Source organism: Hordeum vulgare, chromosome 3H (genome assembly GCF_904849725.1).
Source record: "Hordeum vulgare subsp. vulgare chromosome 3H, MorexV3_pseudomolecules_assembly, whole genome shotgun sequence".
NCBI lineage: Eukaryota > Viridiplantae > Streptophyta > Magnoliopsida > Poales > Poaceae > Hordeum > Hordeum vulgare.
The window spans coordinates 534,395,751-534,416,368 of record NC_058520.1 but is presented as its reverse complement, the minus strand read 5'-3'; positions in this window follow the sequence as shown (position 1 = coordinate 534,416,368).

Genomic DNA, 20,618 nt, shown 5'->3' with positions numbered 1-20,618 from the left:
AGCTCTTCATCACCTGCATACACGAGAAACATCTCCTTGGTCCTTTTCAGGTACTTCAGGATATTCTTGACCGCCGTCCAGTGATCCACTCCTGGATTACTCTGGAACCTACCTGCCATACTTATGGCCAGGCTAACATCCGGTCTAGTGCACAACATTGCATACATGATAGAACCTATGGCTGAAGCATAGGGGACGGAGCGCATATGCTCTCTATCTTCATCAGTTGCTGGGCACTGAGTCTTACTCAATCTCGTACCTTGTAAAACTGGCAAGAACCCTTTCTTGGACTGTTCCATTTTGAACCTCTTCAAAACTTTATCAAGGTATATGCTTTGTGAAAGTCCTATCAAGCGTTTTGATCTATCCCTGTAGATCTTAATGCCTAGAATGTAAGCAGCTTCTCCTAGGTCCTTCATAGAGAAACTTTTATTCAAGTAATCCTTTATGCTCTCCAAAAAATCTACGTTGTTTCCAATCAACAATATGTCATCCACATATAATATTAGAAACGCCACAGAGCTCCCACTCACTTTCTTGTAAATACAAGATTCTCCAACCACTTGTATAAACCCAAATGCTTTGATCACCTCATCAAAGCGTTTGTTCCAACTCCGAGATGCTTGCACCAGTCCATAAATGGATCGCTGGAGCTTGCACACCTTGTTAGCATTCTTAGGATCGACAAAACCTTTGGGTTGCATCATATACAACTCTTCCTTAAGGAAACCGTTAAGGAACGCCGTTTTGACAAACATCTACCACATTTCATAGTCGAAAAATGCAGCTATTGCTAACATGATTCTGACGGACTTAAGCATCGCTACGGGTGAGAATGTCTCATTGTAGTCAACTCCTTGAACTTGTGAAAAACCCTTTGCCACAAGTCGAGCTTAATAAACGGTCACATTGCCGTCAGCGTCCGTCTTCCTCTTAAAGATCCATTTGTTCTGAATAGCCTTGCGGCCCTCAGGTAGTACCTCCAAAGTCCACACTTTGTTCTCATACATGGATCCTATCTCGGACTTCATGGCTTCTAGCCATTTGTTGGAATCTGGGCCCACCATTGCTTCTTCATAATTTGCAGGTTCATTGTTGTCTAACAACATTATTGATAAGACGGGATTACCGTACCACTCTGGAGCAACACGTGGTCTCGTCGACCTGCGTGGTTCGACAGAAACTTGAACTGGAGTTTCATGATCATCATCATTAACTTCCTCCTCAACCGGCGTCGCAACGACAGAGGTTTCCCCTTGACCTGCGCCACCATCCAGAGGGATGAGAGGTTCGACAACCTCGTCAAGTTCTATCTTCCTCCCACTCAAATCTCTCGAGAGAAACTCCTTCTCGAGAAAAGCTCCGTTTTTAGCAACAAACACTTTGCCCTAGGATTTGAGATAGAAGGTGTACCCAACTGTCTCCTTTGGGTAACCTATGAAGATGCACTTTTCCGCTTTGGGTTCCAGCTTTTCAGGCTGAAGCTTTTTAACATAAGCATCACATCCCCAAACTTTAAGAAACGACAACTTTGGCCTTTTGCCATACCACAGCTCGTATGGTGTCGTCTCAATGGATTTTGATGGTGCCCTATTTAAAGTGAATGCAGCTGTTTCTAATGCATAACCCCAAAATGATAATGGCAAATCGGTAAGAGACATCATAGATCACACCATTTCTAATAAAGTACGATTACGATGTTCGGACACACCATTACGCTGCGGTGTTCCAGGCGTTGTTAACTGTGAAACAATTCCACATTGTCTTAAGTGAGCACCAAACTCGAAACTCAGATATTCACCCCCACGATCAGACCGTAGGAACTTATCTTCTTGTCACGATGGTTTTCAACTTCACTCTGAAATTGCTTGAACTTTTCAAATGTTTCAGACTTGTGCTTCATTAAGTAGACATAACCATATCTACTCAAATCATCAGTGAAGGTGAGAAAATAACGATATCCGCCGCGTGCCTCTACGCTCATCGGACCACACACATCGGTATGTATGATTTCCAACAAGTCACTTGCACGCTCCATTGTTCCGGAGAACGGAGTTTTAGTCATCTTGCCCATGAGGCATGGTTCGCATGTGTCAAGTGAATCAAAGTCAAGTGACTCCAAAAGTCCATCGGCATGGAGTTTCTTCATGCGCTTTACACCAATATGACCTAAGCGGCAGTGCCACAAGAATATGGCGCTATCATTGTTAACTCTAACTCTTTTGGTCTCAATGTTATGTATGTGTGTACCACTATCAAGATTCAATATGAACAATCCTCTCACATTGGGTGCATGACCATAAAATATGTTACTCATAGAAATAGAACAACCATTATTCTCTGACTTAAAAGAGTAACCGTCTCGCAATAAACAAGATCCAGATATAATGTTCATGCTTAACGCAGGCACTAAATAACAATGATTTAAGTTCATAACTAATCCTGACGGTAACTGAAGTGAGACTGTGCCGACGGCGATTGCATCAACCTTGGAACCATTTCCCACGCGCATCGTCACTTCATCTTTCACCAGTCTTCGTCTATACCGCAGTTCCTGTTTCGAGTTGCAAATATGAGTAACAGAACCGATATCAAATACCCAGGCACTACTACGAGAGCCGGTTAAGTACACATCAATAACATGTATATCAAATATACCTGATTTTTCTTTGGCCGCCTTCTTATCAGCCAGATACTTGGGGCAATTGCGCTTCCAGTGACCCATACCCTTGCAATAGTAACACTCTGTTTCAGGCTTAGGTCCAGCTTTGGGTTTCTTCGTCGGATTGGCAACAGGCTTGCCGCTCTTCTTCAAATTACCCTTCTTGCCTTTGCCGTTTCTCTTGAAACTAGTGGTCTTATTCACCATCAACACTTGATGCTCTTTACGGAGTTCAGACTCTGCGACTTTCAGCATCGCAAACAACTCGCCGGGATACTTGTTCATCCCTTGCATGTTGTAGTTCAACACAAAGCCTTTATAGCTTGGCGGCAGTGATTGAAGGATTCTGTCAGTGATAGCTTCTTGCGGGAGTTCAATCCCCAGCTCAGCTAGACGGTTTGAGTACCCAGACATTTTGAGCACATGTTCACTGACAGACGAGTTCTCCTCCATCTTGCAAGCATAGAATTTATCGGAGGTCTCATACCTCTCGATCCGGGCGTTCTTCTGAAAGATAAACTTCAACTCCTGGAACATCTCAAATGCTCCATGACGCTCAAAGCGACGTTAAAGTCCCGGTTCTAAGCCATACAAGACTGCACATTGAACTATTGAGTAGTCCTCCTTACGTGCTAACCAAGCATTCTTAACATCCTGATCAGCCGTAGCGGGTGGTTCATCTCCTAGCGCAGCATTCAGGACATAATCCTTCTTCCCAGCTTGTAAGATTAGCTTAAGATTACGAGCCCAGTCTACAAAGTCGCTTCCATCATCTTTCAACTTAGCTTTCTCTAGGAACGTATTAAAATTCAGGATGACTGTAGCGTGAGCCATGATCTACAACACAAATATATTCAAAGTGGACTTAGACTATGTTCAAGATAATTAGAGTTTAACTTAATCAAATTATTCGCTAAACTCCCACTCAAAAAGTACATCTCTCTAGTCATTTGAGTGGTTCATGATCCACTTACACTATCTCAAGTCTGATCATCACGTGAGTTGAGTATAGTTTCATTGGTAAGCATCCCTATGCTAATCATATCATCTATATGATTCATGATCGACCTTTCGGTCTCATGTGTTCCGAGGCCATGTCTGCACATGCTAGGCTCGTCAAGCTTAACCCGAGTGTTCCGCGTGCGCAACTGTTTTGCACCCGTTGTATGTGAACGTTGAGTCTATCACACCCGATCATCACGTGGTGTCTCGAAACGACGAACTGTAGCAACGGTGCACAGTCGGGGAGACACAATTTCGTCTTGAAATTTTAGTGAGAGATCACCTCATAATGCTACCGTCGTTCTAAGAAAAATAAGGTGCATAAAAGGATTAACATCACATGCAATTCATAAGTGACATGATATGGCCATCATCACGTGCTTCTTGATCTCCATCACCAAAACACCGGCACGATCTTCTTGTCACCGGCGCCCCACCATGATCTCCATCAACGTGTCTCCATCGGGGTTGTCGTGCTACTCATGCTATTACTACTAAAGCTACACCCTAGCAAAATAGTAAACGCATCTGCAAGCACAAACGCTAGTTATAAAGACAACCCTATGGCTCCTGCCGGTTGCCGTACCATCGACGTGCAAGTCGGTATTATCTATTACAACATGATCATCTAGTACATCCAATATATCACATCACATCGTTTGGCCATATCACATCACAAGCATACCCTGCAAAAACAAGTTAGACGTCCTCTAATTTTGTTGTTGCATGTTTTACGTGGTGACCATGGGTATCTAGTAGGATCGCATCTTTACTTACGCAAACACCACAACGGAGATATATGAATTGCTATTTAACCTCATCCAAGGACCTCCTCTGTCAAATCCGATTCAACTAAAGTTGGAGAAACCGACACTCGCCGGTCATCTTTGAGCAACGGAGTTACTCGTAGCGATGAAACCAGTCTCTCGTAAGTGTACGAGTAATGTCGGTCCGAGCCGCTTCGATCCAACAATACCGCGGAATCAAGAAAAGACTAAGGAGGGCAGCAAAACGCACATCACCGCCCACAAAAACTTTTGTGTTCTACTCGAGAAGACATCTACGCATGAACCTAGCTCTGATACCACTGTTGGGGAACGTCGCATGGGAAACAAAAATTCTCCTACGCACACGAAGACCTATCATGGTGATGTCCATCTACGAGAGGGGATGTGTGATCTACGTACCCTTGTAGACCGTACAGCAGAAGCGTTAGTGAACGCGGTTGATGTAGTGGAACGTCTTCACGTCCCTCGATCCGCCCCGCGAACTATCCCGCGAACAGTCCCACGATCTAGTGCCGAACGGACGGCACCTCCGCGTTCAGCACACGTACAGCTCGACGATGATCTCGGCCTTCTTGATCCAGCAAGAGAGACGGAGAGGTAGAAGAGTTCTCCGGCAGCGTGACGGTGCTCCGGAGGTTGGTGATGATCTTGTCTCAGCAGGGCTCCGCCCGAGCTCCGCAGAAACGCGATCTAGAGGTGAAACCGTGGAGATATGTGGTCGGGCTGCCGTGGCAAAGTTGTGTCAAATCAGCCCTAAAACCCCACTATATATAGGAGGAGGAGGGGGAGACTTGCCTTGGGGTCCAAGGACTCCCAAGGGAGTCGGCCGAGCCAAGGGGGAAGGCCTCCCCCTCCCAAACCGAAATCTACTTGGTTTGGAAGGTGGAGTCCTTCTTCCCTTCCCCACCTCCTTTTTTTTCCTTTCCTCTTTGATTTTCTTTCCTATGTGCATAGGCCTCTCTTGGGCTGTCTCACCATCCCACTAAGGGCTGGTGCGGCACCCCAAACACCCATGGGCTTCCCCAGGGTGGGTGGGCCCCCCCGGTGAACTCCCGGAACCCATTCGTCATTCCCGGTACATTCCCGGTAACTCCGAAAACCTACCGGTAATCAAATGAGGTCATCCTATATATCAATATTTGTTTCCGGACTATTCCGGAAATCCTCGTGACGTCCGTGATCTCATCCGGGACTCCGAACAACATTCGGTAACCAACCATATAACTCAAATACGCATAAAACAACGTCGAACCTTAAGTGTGCAGACCCTGCGGGTTCGAGAACTATGTAGACATGACCTGAGAGACTCCTCGATCAATATCCAATAGCGGGACCTGGATGCCCATATTGGATCCTACATATTCTATGAAGATCTTATCGTTTGAACCTCAGTGTCAAGGATTCATATAATCCCGTATATCATTCCCTTTGTCCTTCGGTATGTTACTTGCCCGAGATTCGATCGTCAGTATCCGCATACCTATTTTAATCTCGTTTACCGGCAAGTCTCTTTACTCGTTCCGTAATACAAGTTCCCGTAACTTACACTAAGTCACATTGCTTGCAAGGCTTATGTGTGATGTTGTATTACCGAGTGGGCCCCGAGATACCTCTCCGTCACACGGAGTGACAAATCCCAGTCTCGATCCATACTAACTTAACGAACACCTTCGGAGATACCTGTAGAGCATCTTTATAGTCACCCAGTTACCTTCGACGTTTGATACACACAAAGTATTCCTCCGGTGTTAGTAAGTTATATGATCTCATGGTCATAGGAATAAATACTTGACACGCAGAAAACAGTAGCAATAAAATGACACGATGTAACGACCAAGATGCGGTCCTTTCCGATCTGGGGGATCGAGGCCCCCGAATAGGAAAGAAGCGCATCTAAGTGTTTCGCACGCAAGTAAACATAGCACATAACAATAATAACATTAGACAAACTGGGATTCATCTGTCTTCTTATTAATAATACAGAGTACAACGCAGATACAAACAAGGTAGTTCCGGTACGGACTACAAAACAAGAAAAATGCTATGCTACCCGCTGCAGGCCCACGATCACGACCACGGCTCAGTCCTCTGGATAGTTCACGTAAAGGCGATCTGTCTCCTCGTCGTACTGCCACGCCAGCTGGGTGCCGTCGGGATCATCAGTCTCTGGGGTACCTGTACCTGCTGGGAGTTTCGGAGGAATCCGTGAGCCACGGGGACTCAGCAATCTAAGACCTTGGTGCCAGAACTAGTCATGTTATTGGGTAAGGAAGGGGTGAAGTGTTTCAGGCTGCTGCATCCTAAGATTGAATAAGTGGCTAGCTTACGCCAAGGAGAAGTAACAGTGGTCTACGCTAACGATCGTGAATATTTGATCAGAAAGTGATCCTGAACACCTACCTACGGCATGCATAACCCCACTGTGTTCCCGGTCGAAGAGAGATCTTCGAAGGGACAGTCACGGTTACACACACAGTTGACATTTTTATTAGTTTATGTTTAAGTTCTCTAATACCGGATGTTAACAAAATATTCCAAGTTGCCACATAACCGCGGGCACGGCTTTCCGAAAGATTAAACCCTGCAGGGGTGCTCCAACTAGTTCATCACAAACGAACACAGGCCACAAAGGCATCCTCTATCACGAATCTCGTGATCTCGTCGGATTCCTTAGAGGAAAACCTCGACTCTGGGGAAAACCAAAGCTTCACTGGGATTCCTATACGCAAGATATACCGCTAAGGCAAGACAAGACTAGCAGGACCTCCCGACATGTCGACGACCCTGATAAGAGCCGCGTATCTCAGTCTCAGGACACGCCGGATGAGCGATGGTACCACGCCAAAACTCCGAGTTGCCCCGGGGAGCGTAATAAGCTGCTCTGGTTTGGACCAACACTCATGAGGAGCACTGGCCCGGGTTGTTGATTAAATTCCTCGGGGTAGCTATTCCCTATGCAGTTTATTATTAGGTGATTAGGAAATAGTACCAATGTCGGGTCCTGCCGGACAAGCCTTAACACTACGCGATTTATCAAGGGGGTCCCCATAACAACCCCGAACGTGTTAGGAGCGATCTTTATGGGATCAAACACCGGTAACCGGTAACTAAGGCGGCAATAACGGAACAAGACACCCGGCAAAAGGCTAGGCCTCCCGTCATTTACCAAGTATATAGATACATTAATTGAATAACAGAAATTAATATAATGATATCAAGCTCATGTCATCACATGAGTTTAAAACACCTGCAACTAACAATGCTAACATTAGTAGCTGAGCAAGCCTACCTAGCCATGCCAGTTTGCTAGGAAAGAGTAAGGTGTTTAGGCTCATGGCATATGAAGAGGCAATATATTTTCAGTGGTAGGCAGCGAGCAATTTGACATGGAATCAAAACTAACATAACAAGTCTAGAGATGGGATCAAGGTCATATCATCTTGCCTGTGATATCCTCAGCTTGGAATGGTTCTGGATCGTCATGCACGTACTCTCCTGACTCCATGTATTCGCTCTCCGCTCCCGGTGCTACCCAACATAAGAATAACAGCCAATGAACAGCAGCACCACAAAATGCAACAATCACGTGATGCATGAGATGAAAGTTAAGCATGCACGACTATATCTAACACTAGCACCAGCAAAATAAACTACAACAAGTTTCTGGACATAACTTTGCACTAAACTATTTGGACATGCATGGGAATGATATGAGCAGATGCAGCTCGTAAAAACGGTGCAAAAACATATAAAGAACTTTGTAAACGGAGCTACGGATCAACGGGAATCAACGAAACAAGATATGAAGCTCTACGTGAAAGATTCAACACCACACACACAATTGGCACAAATCTGGTATTACCAGGTTGCCAAGACATATATTAACCCAACATGAATGAAATGGAGCAAGGTAGAACACCACAACAACAATTAAGCGCAAACTTTGAACAAAATGGCAAAACTACGCAATCTGCCAGTTTCTGCATCTTAGCTGTTTGTGAGCAACATGCAACATAGCTAAAGGTCTTCAAATATGACAAATAATATATGTGGCTGTTTCCAACCAAGAACACTACAAGCTCCAGCAAGAATCACAGCAAAAGGAATTAAACTCTAGAAGATACAAGGCCACAAACTTTCCCAAAACCATCAAATCTCAGGGACTTAGTGAAAATTCCTGCACCTTAGTTTCTGTTTCTGTTCTGGAGCTTTTTGACAGCAATAAAAACACAATCTACTGGACTCCAAATTACTTGAAAATTGACAGGAAGCTTCAAAAACATACCAGGTTCAAAACACTAGCACTGAACTAAGTCCAGTTCTCAACAGAATGACCAGCACATCCTCATCTACAGGGGAAGAAAATGTTTCCAGCATTCCAGACTTGGTGAAATTTTCAGAGTTCAAAAATCTGGACTTTTCCAGCCACATGCCCACTTTGTCTAGGCATAGATTGCACACACATGTCACCAATAGGTGATTGACACCACTATGGTGTTGAGTACAAACCCCTACTACTAACACACAAACATCCATGCCCTTGGGCTCCATCTATAACATGGAAACAAAGCCCAAACTTTCAACAAAATGTAAATGCAACTCCATAAGGTATTCTTCTAAGATGACAATTACATAGGAGAGTTTCATGTGCACAATGACAAAGTGACATGGGGGTTTGAACCCCATGTTTGTGTCATGCACATCAACAACACCCACACCCATATCACAAAATTACTAGTATCAAGCACATCACAATGGGACTCTAAGCTAACCAGAGAGTATGCACACCCCCCACATATGGGCATGTAATGGTGCACACTCTCACATATATTCCACTTCATTCACAACAACATCATGCTCTTAAACCTAAGAACAACAAGAGGGGGAAAAAACTAAGCAAGTAACTTGGTAGCATCACCTCTCAAACACTTTTAGTAGGTACCACAAGTGGGGTGCACTCACAACAACATCATCTCCATACCCACCCCATCAACTCCACTTACAACCTCTATGCACAAATGCCTATTTGCAAACACACCAACAACATGAACTACAAGACCACATACACATTTATGCCCTACATACATGCTCTCTCTCACCCTCCATCAAACAACAGGGAAGAAAAGTTATATAAGAACATCTGCAACCCATTGATCTAGGCTTAGAGTAGCAAACAAAGGAAGGGAGGAACAAAACAAAAAAAAATCAGCAAGAAATAAAAGGAAAAATATATGGGGTTTCTCTGGGATTTGAACCCCAGATCCCCTGATACAACACCCCACAATGCATCCACTGCGCTGCTGCACAAGCTATTGACATGAGAAGGGAATCGCAAGGTAAATTGCCTGTAGTCCACTGATACGAAAAAAATCAAAACAAAAACAACAAAAGGCGCTGAGGGGGGGACTCGAACCCACGCCCTCCTACAGGCGCATGCATATGACAGTGCCATACTACCATCAGACTACGGTTCGATGACTGGCAAGATCGGGAAGGGGAAACAGAAGGACCAACTCCGCTGCAGAGGAGAGCTCCGCCGTCGACCGGACCAGAGAGGGCTGGCGGCGCCACTCTTGTCTACCACCGGCAGAGGTAGCTCCTGGCGGGGGACGCGGGAACCGCAGGGGTTCCATTCCCGCCCTGAGCACGGGAAAAAGGCTCCCCTTCGGCTGCCCGGAACTGCATCGGTGTTCTCTGCTGCTGCTGCTGCTGCTAAATCTGCTCCGGTGTGCTGCTGCTGCTACTGCTTACGCTGCACCCGGCTGCTGCTGCTGCTGCTACACAGGGGGTGCGCTGGCTACGAGGAGGGCACCCCTGCTGCTGCCGACTCCGGCGAGCCCCACGAGCACCCCAACCCGGCACCCCACGCACACACAAAACGCGAACCCTCTCTGCTGCTACCCAGCTCGCCGGCGAACGAAACGGAGGAAGGCGACGGCGAGCTCCACGAACACCAACGCGCTACTACGCTACGGAGGAGGAACTAGGGTCCACAGGGGATGCTTCCCTGCCTCGAGGCCGCCCTAGTGCTGCAACCACGACGAGCAGAGCTGCTGTCTAAGCCAGCAGCTCTCTGCTACTGAGCCCGAGCGAACGAAACGGCGACTCGAGCCCATGCGCGCGTAGGGAAGGAAGGAAACATCTACGGCTGCTCACCGAGGGAAGACGAGGGAGGAGGGCGGCGCGGCGCTGGTCGCTGCAGGAAGACGAGGGAGGAGGGCGTCGCTGCAGGAAGACGAGGAAGGAGGAGCACGTCGGGGACGTCGAGGAAGAAGCCCCAGCTCCGGCTCCGTGCGAAAATGGGACCCCTCCTGGGTCCTCTTGCCTGCGCAGCGGCGTGGAGGCGACGGGGTGGCCGCTACGCCGGCGACGAGCTCGACCCGGAGCTGGCCATGGCTTGGGGACGAACTCGAGGTCTCTGGCGGCGCAGGAGGAAGAAGAGGAGGGAGAGGAGGAACCCTACCTCCTGGGGGAGGGAGAGGAGCGCTTTTATGAGCCTCGGGGGACGAGCTCGAACCGCAGGATCAAGGAGAAAGCGATCGAGAGGTGGAGTTTTGGTCGTACTGCATGACGTTGCCAGGAGGAAGAAGGACTTGTCGAGCGGGCTGCTGGAGCGAATGCACTTGGGCCAGGGAAGAGGGTTATGGCCCAAGTTGGCTCTAGGTAGAGAGAAAGAATTCCTGGGATTGATTTCTAATAAAAATAGGGTCTGAAAGAACAGGAATATACACAGCCACCTAGGAGGAAAAAAATAAAAGAAAAATCCCCCTGGTCTTGGAAAAATATGACCTAATAAAATAAAATAGGAACACAATATTTGGAGCCTATTGAAATAAATGCAAAACAGTAATTAATCTACTGTTTTGGGTTTATTTGCACCTTTAAAAATCAAAGATCAAATCAGCAAAATTGCACCTCCTCATAATCACAATTAACTCTAATCACAAGACATTTTTGAATCATTTTTTTGGGAAAAAGGAATTTTGACATGGAATAAAAGGAGGGAAAAGAATTTAAATTAGCTAAGAGCTTAGCAATGGCTAGCACTCACTCCTAACCAACACCACCAACACACATGCATCACTAGCTAGTGCAATACCACAACATACCCCTAGCAACATCACATGCACTCACAACACCACAACACTACTCCTAGCAAACACATATGCCCACATGATCATGGCATGCAATCATCTCACGACATAGAATCAAAGGTATGCAAAGATGGTATGGCATGGATGCATGCATGCAAATGCAAAATAGAAGGTGACACATGAAATCATGGCACAAAATGATATCATCAGAATCTCTGACAAGGTGGCCCCACATGGAAGGTTACAAGAAAAAGGAAAGTCCTACACTTGGGGCATTACAAACTCTCCCACACTACAAAGAAGATCTCGACCTCGAGATCTAAGACTGAAAGAAATCGGGAAATTCGGAACGGAGGTGATCCTCGCGTTCCCACGTAGCCTCTTTATCGGAATGGTGTGACCACTACACTTTGAGAAACTTGACAGACTTGTTACGGGTCTTGCGCTCAGTCGTCTCGAGAACCGCAACTGGATGCTCGCGATAAGAGAGATCAGGCTGAAGATCGATATCCTGAAGATGCACAGTGCGCTCGGGGTTCTTGAAACACCTCCGAAGCTGAGAAACATGGAACACATCATGGACATTTGCAAAGGTTGATGGAAGCTCGAGCTGGTACGCGAGGTCACCCCTCTTGCCAACCACTCTGAACGGACCAACAAAACGAGGCGCAAGATTGCCTTTGATGCCAAAACGCTGCATACCCTTCATAGGCGACACCTTGAGATAGACAAAATCATCAAGCTCATACGACATGTCACGGTGCTTGCTATCGTAATAGCTCTTCTGACGGGACTGAGCTGCTCTGAGGTTGTCGCGAATGATCCGACACATCTCCTCAGCTTCTTCTACCATATCATTGCCAAGGATCTGACGCTCGCCTGTCTGGGACCAGTTGAGCGGAGTACGGCACTTCCTGCCATAGAGAATTTCAAACGGAGCCTTGCCAGAACTAGCTTGATAACTGTTGTTATACGAGAACTCCGCGAAAGGCAGACAATCCTCCCACTTCATGCCAAACGAGATAACACAGGCTCTCAGCATGTCCTCAAGAACTTGATTCACTCTCTCCACTTGACCACTAGTCTGAGGATGGAACGCTGTGCTGAAGCGGATCTTCGTGCCCATAGCAGACTGAAAAGAGTCCCACAACTTGGAAGTGAAGATACTCCCACGATCTGATGAGATCATCATAGGTACACCGTGCAACGAGACAATTCTCGAGGTGTACAACTCTGCCAGCTGAGCTGCTGAAATGGACTCCTTGACTGGAAGGAAATGCGCCACTTTACTCAATTTGTCGATGACGACGAAGATAGCGTCATTACCCTTCTTGGACTTCGGAAACCCTGTGACGAAGTCCATCTCAATGTGATCGAACTTCCACTCGGGAATCGGCAAAGGCTGTAAGAGGCCCGCTGGTCTTTGATGTTCTGCTTTCACCCTTCGACATACATCACACTCATTGACGAATTGTGCAATTTCACGCTTCATACGGGTCCACCAGAACGACTGCTTCAAGTCATGGTACATCTTGGAACTTCCCGGATGAATAGGAAGCAGAGAATTATGAGCTTCTTCCATGATCACCTTCCTGAGATCACCTTTCGGGACGACAAGGCGGTCCTCGAAAAACAAGGTGTCCCTGGCATCAACAGTGAAACACTTATACTTTGGAAGACTCTTTCCCACACCAATCTTGACCTTCTTCACCATAGTATCAAGTAGCTGAGCTGCTCTGACCTGATCTTCCAAGGTAGGAGAGATCTGAAGGTTCGCAAGAAAACCCTGAGGAACCAGCTGAAGATTGAGCTTCCTGAAAGACTCAGAAAGACCCGGCTGGAGAGGTTGCAGAATCAGACTGTTGCAATATGCTTTCCTACTCAATGCATCTGCCACAACATTTGCCTTGCCTGGCGTATACTCAACACTCGGATTAAAATCCTGGAGCATTTCCACCCAACGTGTTTGCCGAAGATTCAAGTTAGGCTGAGTGAAGATATACTTGAGGCTCTTGTGATCGGTGAAAACTTCAACCTTACGTTCCAACAAGAGATGTCTCCAAGTCATCAAGGCGTGCACAACAACTGCTAGCTCGAGATCGTGCACCGGATAGTTCTTCTCCGCAGGCTTCAGCTGCCTGGAGGTATAAGCAACCACCTTTCTATCTTGCATCAAGACTGCACCAAAACCCTGGAGAGAAGCATCGCAAAAGACCTGGTACGGCTTGGAATCATCTGGAGGAGCCAATACCGGAGTGGAGGTAAGCTTCTCTTTGAGTGTATCGAAAGCCAGTTGACACTTTGGAGACCACACATACTTGACACCCTTCTGAAGAAGACTAGAGAGCGACTTGGCGATTTTGGAGAAGTTCTCAACGAATCTTCTGCAATATCCGGCAAGACCGAGAAAGCTTCGAAGCTGCTTCACATTTGCGGAGGTTCCCATTCAACAATGGCTTGAACCTTGGACGGGTCAACCTTAATGCTCTCAGCAGAGATAATATGCCCAAGATACACCACTTCTTTCAGCCAGAACTCGCACTTGGAAAACTTGGCATACATCTTGTATTCTCTCAGTTTATCAAGCACCAACCTGAGATGTTTCTCATGTTCTTCCTCATCCTCAGAAAAGACCAGAATGTCATCGAGATAGAGCAAGACAAACTCATTCTTGAATGGCGAGAAAATATAGTTCATCAATCGGCAAAAAGTCGGAGGAGCATTAGCCAGACCAAAATACATGACCGTATAATCATATGAGCCAAAACTGGTCCTGAATGCCGTCTTTGGAATGTCTTCCTCACGAATGCGAATCTGATGATAGCCCATTCTGAGATCAAGCTTGGAGAATACTTTAGCACCTTTCAGCTGCTCGAACAACTCATTTATGTACGGAAGTGGGTATTTGTTCTTGATTATCTTCTTGTTCAATGGGCGGTAATCGACACACAGTCGTTCCGTACCATCCTTCTTCTTGACAAACAGAACACCACATCCCCACGGAGACGAGCTTGATCTGATCAAACCCAAACGCTCCTGCTCATCGAGTTGCCTCTTGAGTTCCTTCAACTCCTCCGGACCCAGCTTGTACGGCCGCTTGCACACTGGCTCTGTGCCTGGCTCAAGCTCAATGACGAACTCCACTTCACGGTGCGGAGGCATCCCTGGCAACTCTTCAGGAAACACGTCCTGATATTCGCAGACTACTGGAACTTGCTCAATGGGATTGATCTCACCCTTTTCATTCAAGGAGAACAAGCGGATTGTGTCATCGCGCGCCGCGAATATAATCACATCCTCCGAAGAGTGGGTCAGTTTCACTTCTTTAGCTTCACAATCAATTGATGCCTTATTCATGGCCAACCACTCCATACCAAGGATCAAATCAATGTCGGACTTCTCCAAGACAATAGGAGATGCCAGAAAAGCATAATTGTCCATCTTGATAGAAACATCCGGAACCCTCATGAACGAACTCATGCGCATGCCCGGAGAAACCACACGGAAGGGACTATCCAAATGAATTGCAGGAATATCATGCTTAGCTAGGAAAGACTTGGAGATGAAGCAATGCGAAGGACCAGAATCAAACAAGACTTTAGCAGGAAAATCATTGACTAAGAGATTACCCATGATCACATCCGAAGAATTTTCTGCCTCAGCTGCATTCACCATGTTGACTCGAGCTGATCTGGGGTTGAACTTCACAAGAGCCTTGCTAGGAGGTTTGCCTGGAGGAGGAGGCGGCAGACGGAGCTGACAAGTGCATTTGTTGGCATAGTGACCCTTCTGCCCACATTTGTGACAAGTGACATCTGCTGGCTGTCGGAACTGAATCTGAGGAGGCCCTTGCTTCTGATGCTGATATCTCTGCTGGAATCCAGGGTTGGGTGGGCGGGAAGAACCACGTCCACCTGAGTGCTTCGGCTGCTGAGAGTGCCGAGGAGGAGGAGGAGAAACCCAAAACCTCTGTTGCTTCTGAACCACCTGAGTCGAGGAAGAGCTGGAATCTCTGGAACGTTTCTTGGAGTTCTCCACCCTGAGCAAGGCTGCCTCTGCCCTGAGAGCTAAGTTATAGAATTTGTCAAACTCCTCAGGATCGTGCAAAGCGAGTGCTAACTGCAAATCCTCCTTCAAGCCACCCCTGAACTGGTATATCTTGCTCTTCTGATCCGGAACATCCTGCAACGCGTAACGGGCCAGCTCGTGGAACTCAACATTGTACTTGTACACAGAATTGCTGCCCTGCTTCAAGCGCCTGAACTTCTCACGCATCTCCTCAACAAAACTAGAAGGAATGTAGTGGGACCTGAAGTCACGACAAAACTCGTCCCAGGTCATCACCCTGCCACCTCTGGAGTCCTTAAGCTGCTGCCACCAAATAGAAGCCTGCCCCTTCAACTGGAATGTTGCAAACTTGACATAATCCTCTGGACGCACATTGCTACACTCAAAATGCTTGTTCATATCACGGATCCAATCTTCCGCATCAAACGGCTGGTCGCAAGAAGTGAACGTCTTAGGCTGGTTTGACAGGAACTGACTCAGACTGGCGAAGTGATTGCCACCCTGCTGGAAATTGCCCTGCTGATGATTGGCTCTCTCCTGGATCAACTGCAACAGCATCTGAGTATTTGCATTGGTAGCTGCCATCATCACCTGCCAGGCCTCTGCAGGAGGAGGCAGCGGCGGTGGCGGAGGAGGAGGTGGAGGCGGCATATCCTCACGCGCTGGGGTCTGACGAGTTGGTGGAGCCATCCTGAAGACGGACAACATATTAGTCCACAGAATAATTGAAGATAAGCTGAATCAGAAGACAGAATATCTGAATAGAATTTAGCATTGCACTCGAACAACATAGCAAGAGTGCATTCTCAAAGTAACAGACGACAAAAATCCGATAAGGGCCACAACAAACAAGTGTGAGCTAGGACTGCTCGGAACAAACATACGATCGAGATTTCCCAATCCTCAATCAAGCGTCTGTAGGAAGATAGTCCTATAAGATACTACCAGATATCCCACCTATGAATTCCCGAAATAACTGGTCATGCAATCAGTCACCCGGATACAAGGAGTATTTCACACAACTCCTAAACTAAGCCGTCACCTGTATCACATCCTTCAACACACAACCAGCATCTCGGACCTTCGTCTACAACAGATCCTCGTGATCACAACGATACAAAGTGTGGTAGTACTCCCGAACAATCTACACCAGTACTGGGGACGTCGGGGTTATCTCACCACTACCCGTATTGAAGCAATAACGAACACCCACCGTTCTTAGGTACTCAGAAATCTGAATGATGGCGATGTGCGCGATAATCCCTGGAGCTCCACTCCCCTGATACTTAGAGCAGATAGGAGGCACCAGGACATGATTCCGTCACATCGAAATCATATAGATTTCGCATACACCCGCGTGATCCTAAAAAAATTTTGAGCGAGAAAAGGAGTAGAGTTAAAGATTTCCTAAGACGGAAGCCTCACCAGAGCAAAGAAGAGGAGAAAAATGAAACCTACTCTCCGATATAACTAAGACTCAAAACATTTATTAGACTCGACTCGGCCAAATACGATCACACAAAGGCTCCTATGGTCGTAAGGCTCTGATTACCAACTTGTAACGACCAAGATGCGGTCCTTTCCGATCTGGGGGATCGAGGCCCCCGAATAGGAAAGAAGCGCATCTAAGTGTTTCGCAAGCAAGTAAACATAGCACATAACAATAATAACAGTAGACAAACTGGGATTCATCTGTCTTCTTATTAATAATACAGAGTACAACGCGGATACAAACAAGGTAGTTCCGGTACGGACTACAAAACAAGAAAAAATGCTATGCTACCCGCTGCAGGCCCACGATCACGACCACGGCTCAGTACTCTGGATAGTTCACGTAAAGGCCATCTGTCTCCTCGTCGTACTGCCACGCCAGCTGGGTGCCGTCGGGATCATCAGTCTCTGGGGTACCTGTGTTGGGGAACGTCGCATGGGAAACAAAAAATTTCCTACGCGCACGAAGACCTATCATGGTGATGTCCATCTACGAGAGGGGATGAGTGATCTACGTACCCTTGTAGATCGTACAGCAGAAGCGTTAGTGAACGCGGTTGATGTAGTGGAACGTCCTCACGTCCCTCGATCCGCCCCGCGAACAATCCCACGATCAGTCCCACGATCTAGTACCGAACGGACGGCACCTCCGCGTTCAGCACACGTACAGCTCGACGATGATCTCGGCCTTCTTGATCCAGCAAGAGAGACGGAGAGGTAGAAGAGTTCTCCGGCAGCGTGACGGCGCTCCGGAGGTTGGTGATGACCTTGTCTCAGCAGGGCTCCGCCCGAGCTCCGCAGAAACGCGATCTAGAGGAAAAACCGTGGAGGTATGTGGTCGGGCAGCCGTGAGAAAGTCGTCTCAAATCTGCCCTAAAAGCCCCATATATATAGGAGGAGGGAGGGGGACCTTGCCTTGGGGTCCAAGGGACCCTCAAGGGGTCGGCCGAGCCAAGGGGGAGAGGACTCCCCCCCAAATCGAGTTGGACTTGGTTTGGTGGGAGGAGTCCCCCTCCCTTCCCACTTCCTCCCTCTTTTTTTTCTTTTTCTTTGATTTCCTTCTCTTGGCGCATAGGCCCCCTTGGGGCTGTCCCACCAGCCCACTAAGGGCTGGTGTGTCTCCCCAAAGCCTATGGGCTCCCCCGGGGTGGGTTGGCCCTCCCCGGTGAACTCCCGGAACCCATTCGTCATTCCCGGTACATTCCCGGTAACTCCGAAAACCTTCCGGTAATCAAATGAGGTCATCCTATATATCAATCTTCATTTCTGGACCATTCCGGAAACCCTCGTGACGTCCGTGATCTCATCCGGGACTCTGAACAACATTCGGTAACCAACCATATAACTCAAATACGCATAAAACAACGTCGAACCTTAAGTGTGCAGACCCTGCGGGTTCGAGAACTATGTAGACATGACCCGAGAGACTCCTCGGTCAATATCCAATAGCGGGACCTGGATGCCCATATTGGATCCTACATATTCTACGAAGATATTATCGTTTGAACCTCAGTTCCAAGGATTCGTATAATCCCGTATGTCATTCCCTTTGTCCTTCGGTATGTTACTTGCCCGGGATTCGATCGTCAGTATCCGCATACCTATTTCAATCTCGTTTACCGGCAAGTCTCTTTACTCGTTCCGTAATACAAGATCCCGCAACTTACACTAAGTTACATTGCTTGCAAGGCTTGTGAGTGATGTTGTATTACCGAGTGGGCCCCGAGATACCTCTCCGTCACACGGAGTGACAAATCCCAGTCTTGATCCATACTAAATCAACTAACACCTTCGGAGATACCTGTAGAGCATCTTTATAGTCACCCAGTTACGTTGCGACGTTTGATACACAGAAAGCATTCCTCCGGTGTCAGTGAGTTATATGATCTCATGGTCATAGGAATAAATACTTGACACACAGAAAACAGTAGCAACAAAATGACACGATCAACATGCTACGTCTATTAGTTTGGGTCTAGTCCATCACGTGTTTCTCCCAATGACGTGATCCATTTATCAAGCAACAACACCTTGTTCATAATCAGAAGACACTGACTATCATCGATCAACTGGCTAGCCAACTAGAGGCATGCTAGGGACGGTGTTTTGTCTATGTATCCACACATGTAAATGAGTCTTCATTCAATACAATTATAGCATGGATAATAAACTATTATCTTGATATAGGAATTATAATAATAACTATACATTTATTATTGCCTCTAGGGCATAATTCCAACAGTCTCCCACTTGCACTAGAGTCAATAATCTAGCCCTCACATCACCATGTGAATTACATTATAATAAATCTGACACCCATACAGTTCTGGTGTCGATCATGTTTTGGCCGTGGAAGAGGTTTAGTCAGCGGGTCTGCTACATTCAGATCCGTGTGCACTTTGCATATATTTACGTCCTCCTCCTCGACGTAGTCGCGGATGAGGTTGAAGCGTCGTTTGATGTGTCTGGTCTTCTTGTGAAACCTTGGTTCCTTTGCTAAGGCAATGGCACCAGTGTTGTCACAGAACAAGGTTATTGGATCCAGTGCACTTGGCACCACTCCAAGATCCGTCATGAACTGCTTCATCCAGACACCCTCCTTAGCCGCCTCCGAGGCAGCCATGTACTCCGCTTCACATGTAGAATCTGCTATGACGCTTCATCCAGACACCCTCCTTAGCCGCCTCCGAGGCAGCCATGTACTCCGCTTCACATGTAGAATCTGCTATGACGCTTTGCTTGGAACTGCACCAGCTTACTGCACCCCCATTAAGAATAAATACGTATCCGGTTTGCGACTTAGAGTCGTCCGGATCTGTGTCAAAGCTTGCATCGACGTAACCTTTTACGGCGAGCTCTTCGTCACCTCCATACACGAGAAACATCTCCTTAGTCCTTTTCAGGTACTTCAGGATATTCTTGACCGCTGTCCAGTGATCCACTCCTGGATTACTCTGGAACCTACCTGCCATACTTATGGCCAGGCTAACATCCGATCTAGTGCACAACATCGCATACATGATAGAACCTATGGCTGAAGCATAGGGGACGGAGCGCATATGCTCTCTATCTTCATCAGTTGCTGGGCACTGAGTCTTACTCAATCTCGTACCTTGTAAAACTGGCAAGAACCCTTTCTTGGACTGTTCCATTTTGAACCTCTTCAAAACTTTATCAAGGTATGTGCTTTGTGAAAGTCCTATCAGGCATTTTGATCTATCCCTATAGATCTTAATGCCTAGAATGTAAGCAGCTTCTCCTAGATCCTTCATAGAGAAACTTTTATTCAAGTAACCTTTTATGCTCTCCAAAAGCTCCATGTTGTTTCCAATCAGCAATATGTCATCCACATATAATATTAGAAACGCCACAGAGCTCCCACTCACTTTCTTGTAAATACAAGATTCTCCAACCACTTGTATAAACCCAAATGCTTTGATCACCTCATCAAAGCGTTTGTTCCAACTCCGAGATGCTTGCACCAGTCCATAAATGGATCGCTGGAGCTTGCAC